Here is a 4,969-nt window from a genome sequence, read left to right as displayed (position 1 = left end):
CCAGAGTTATGCGCCCCTTGCCTTTGATACCTCACAGTACTAAAGAACTGCCTTGTTCTTGAAACCAACAACAAACTGCTAATTGTACAGCACTCTACCTCTGTGCTCCAGCCAGGCAGGCATTACTCAGTGGCTCATTTCAAATGAGTCTCTGGCCTTGAATGGGCTGGTGCCCTGGGATTTCAATAAGCCAACCTATTTACTGTATATTATTAGCAGCCTGCTCAAAAGTGCAATATAAGCTTCCTTTGGGCACTGCTGATGTATTGTTAATTATTAATGAGCCAAGTTCAGGAAGCTTCCTTTTGTTTGTCTTTTTCTTTAAAAAAAAAACATGCATATTTGAAAACATGACTTTTTTGCATAATTGTTCACAATGAGAATTGTCTAAAGGCTAATAAATATATGAATTTCATCTGGCATGTGTTCTTCATTTAGTATGATTTCCACTTCTTCCAGATCAATATCTGTACTGATTCTGCTCAGTAGAGAAGGGGAATTATCTAAATGTGTAGGACAAACCATACCAGAATTTCCTTAACTGAACTACTTTACATTGTGCATTACATTTTAAAAATGCCTTTGTATAGGCAAATTAGAATCCTATCTAGTTCTTTATCTGTCATCAAATCAGGGAATATTATAAAAATCACTTAAGGGACTAAATAATCCATCAGTTTCAAGTTCCTCAAACTAACCCTATGTTGATTTATAAACCTTTTACAATTGAGCCAGACTGGCTGCTTCCTATTGTTCTGACATTTCTTTCTTTATAAATGGCACATAACTAGATTGGAAGTGATTTTAACCTGGCTGGAGAGCGGCTGCTTCAGTAAAGAAGACATGAATGCATCTTACTTATATTGTCTTTAGACGGAGTTTCAGAATGAAACATAGCAGACCAGAAACATTTCCTTTCTATACCCACAGACGTATAATTGATGAGGATTTGCACATTTTCTGCCATTAGGCGGTAAAGAAGGGGCAAAAAAACAACAAGCTTTTCACATGGCAAGAGTATTGATCGACAGATACTGTATACAACCTTTTTTACTCTGCTGAGAATTCACATAAAAAAAAATGCTGATGCTTTGGGTACTCACCTTACGTATAACTTAAATTCACAATAAAAAATTTTCAGTACAGGCCCTAACATTTTAAACTGCATTATCAATTTGTGTTAAATTGTTTTAAATTCTGAAATTTTTTTTAAAATCAATATAAATTAAAAGTACAGTGACTTACTTTTATTGTTCCACATGGGACATTTGCTTTGTAGACAGTTAAAGAACATAAGCACAGCACATTGAACACAACATGAGCCCATTAACAATATGTATGATGAAAAAGAAAAAATATACATTTAGTAAAATATACTATCAATTGCACAAATTAAGCACTTTAATAGCCTTGGGATTAAAAGATAACTTGGTTCTATTGCATTTGAATCTAGGTAGTCTAAATCAGCTCCCAGATAGAAGGAGCTCACATTTACTGGAAGTGGTGGTCATAACCAGTCAATGATTATAATGGCCTTCTGCACTATTTGTTTGACATAGATGTCTGAAAGCTGTAGCTGTTGTGCACCAATAATTTTGCTGGCTACCTTCACAATACTGCTCAGTCTGTTTGACTGTTTAGTCATAGTAAAATGTGGATCAATCCGCATGACTGAGGGACAAGCTCCTGGCCACATGACAAGGGTGCTGGAACCCCAAGCAGTGTGAAGAGTCAAACATGGAGCAGTTTGGCTTAGTTTTAAAAGAAAAGACATCAGAAGTGATTTCGATTTAGAGCAGCTGAGAATGAACTTGCCCACTCTCTTCTGTCTGAAACATTTGTTGTAACTCCATTTAATTATAATATACATTTAAGAAAGGTGGTGTGGCAGTTAGCACTGCTACTTCACAACGCTTGGGGCCTAGGTTTGATGGTGGACTGGGATATCTTCTATGTGAAGTTTGTGTGTTAGCTGGGGTTTTCACTGGGTGCTCCAGGTTCCTTCCAAAGGTGGGTAGACTCTACATGTGAGTGCCCTGCAATGGAGTCCATTTAGGGTGCAAGTCCACCTAATGCCCTATACTTCTGGGTTGTTGTGACCCTTTCCAAGAATAAGTGGTTTTCTGATGACAGAAAAACATTCAGTTCTAATGAAGAATGTTTTTTTTTCCCTGCACCTAAAAAAAGTATTGCCTCAAGCCTTCTTCATGTTTTTTACAGTCTTTTCCCTTGAGAGTATTGCCTACTGCATTTGAAAATGATAATGGCTATCATGAATCTACATTTTAGTTTCCCGAAATAATTTTTCTTTTCTCATTTCTGCATTGTGGTCTAGAGAATAAGGTCTATGTCTTTCCTTTGTTTCCCCGAATGTAACCTTTAATGCACCTATTATCTCTTTAGGAAGTGAAGAGTGAGCAATACTAATGTATTTAAGCAAGCAGTTTCCACCAGTTTTTACAGACTGATGTTGAATGTCTAGGCAGAATGTTTCCAGGATGAAGTTTCCCGTTTATATTAAGTGCAGCGGACTCTGTATATGCGTATTTGTGTAGTAGTTAGCCTTATTCAGAGAACCTTGCTGCATTGTCAAAGCTTTATGTTAAGTGTAGATACAAAGGCAGCAATAGATTTTATCACAAGCAAGTACAATAAAATAAGACCTTTCTAAAATATAACTGATAACATGACAACAAGGCAAGCATAACAATGTTGGAGAGGAAGTACAATATAAGGACTATGGGAAAAAAAAAGCAGTAAAGAATTTGGAAAACATTTAATGGCAAGCACAAGTAGTATGCTCATTCACACTGTAGATACACTGAGCATGAGCTCAGGGAAAATTCTCTCAGTAGCATGGACTCTCCTTGTTACTTTATTTTAACAAGAAATATTTGTAAAATATTTTTAAATGGTCAGTTAATGTATACCACAAATACCTGAAAATGGCAAAATGGCAGAAAAAAGGTAACAATAAAATGTGAAAGTAAAAACGGCTAAGGGGGTAGCTTTGACTTTAAACTGGTATTGGATATAAACTGTAGAAGCTCAGGGTTTAGGGATGTAATGTATCAAACAAAGCATCTTACAGTGATCCATATTTAGACTGAGATAGTTGAATGATTGTGAAAATGAGCCAAACCTAACGGCACATAGAATTACTTATCCCATTCAACAGGCAGATGAAAGTGGCAAAAGCCCGAGAAGAGAATCTGAGGGAGGACAGATCAGCACAGAACGAGAAACTAGTAAAATAGTGAAAGCATAATCTTACATTATACAACAGTGAGATTCACAGTGGATAGTAGCTTGAGATTTATAGATTTGGTGAAATCTGAAACTTACCCAGAACATCTGCCACATAAAAACATATTGACTCACCCCCGCCTCCCTATCTCCACAAATGTGTCATTAGCTTGCAATCCACTTGTATCCAAACAAACGCAGGACATTATTTCTGAGAAATAATCTTGAAATCAAGCTCTCTTACTTCAATAACTAATTACTGAACATTATTATCTGAGCGCTACAGAATATTGTTTGCACACTATATGTAAGAAAAAATACTGCATAAGAAAATAATTTTGTTAAGCTCATTTCATGCAAATATTTCACCATCATAAACTACAGTATTTCTATACAGTCAATAACAAATGGGTTTGTACAAATTCCACTTGCAATTTTCTTCAATATAGACATCAGGGCTTCGATCTTCTAATATGCATTTTTAATATTGACAGATTTACACAATCTAATGTACACCTGTAGAATTTGTCTTTTTTTAGAAGATACATTTATAATCTTTATAATGGCAGAATCAATCTGAATTTCTCCCATAAATGAAAAACTGGGGAGCATAGTACTTTAAAAGTACATTTTACACTTTAAAAAGTACAATTATACTTTTTGTATTACAACATTTCTAGTTATGCATAACTGCACAAACGTAGGTTATTCAAGAGTGAAAGAATGCTTTAAAAATACAGTTGTGCTATTCATTCCGAGCCAAGTGGTCCTATTTTTGTAAATGTTGGTCATGAATTCTGGTGCCCACACTCTTGTTTTCAAACTTTCATCAATAGTAACCTTTAAAAGTTGACATGTATATTAACATCTATGAAGTAAGTCCCGACCAGTGATGTGTGCAAAATAAGTAATTTGATGCATTTCAGAAAATGAACAACAACAACACAGTCAAAAGACAGGAAATGTGAAAGGCCCCAGATGTAGCAGGACATAATTAAACTGAAATTACCTTTTCAATTTAAGCTTCAGCAAGTTGGCTGTACCTCATTACCTCAGTAATGTCCATATTAATTAGTAATGGCAAAATAGACTGTACTGGAGCACAAAATGTACACATCTGGTCTAAATTAAACCATCATCTACCATTAGGAGCCTTTCCCACCTAGATGACATTTGTTAAATTCTCAACTGGTTTTTAAAAGGGTTTGGCATTGACAAAGTCTCTTGTGTTCATGTAAAGCGGAAAAAAATTAGCTGCAGAATATGAAGTGAACCTCATTAACGGAGAAAAAGAGAACAAAATACTTTTGGTATAGCTTTCATTGATCAGTCACATTATTCTGTTTAAAGCAAGTTAATTATTAAATAGAAGTATTACACAGAAAATGTGTGTAAGATTGAATGCATTGTTGAACTCTGCACATTTAATTTTCTGGTCTAATAACAACATACACGTTTTCAATATTCCACTTTTCACTTCTTTCAGTTTTCTTTGTAAGAAAGTGGGGGAAAAAAGCTTCCGACAGCCTAGAATTGAAGAGAGAGATGTGTGTGAATGACACATGAACAGGATAGACCTTATAAATAAGTAAATAAGTGGCATATTGCATAGCTTTCGAAGTAAAGTAAATGTTACTTTAAAAGCTATGAAATTATAATGCAAAAGCCAAATATCCACTGATCAATTCAGCTCAAAAGTGTTCTGATTTAACACTGACCACAC

Source organism: Atractosteus spatula, chromosome 13 (assembly GCF_055471065.1).
Source record: "Atractosteus spatula isolate fAtrSpa1 chromosome 13, fAtrSpa1.hap1, whole genome shotgun sequence".
Taxonomy (NCBI): Eukaryota; Metazoa; Chordata; class Actinopteri; order Semionotiformes; family Lepisosteidae; genus Atractosteus; species Atractosteus spatula.
This window is presented reverse-complemented; position numbering follows the sequence as displayed.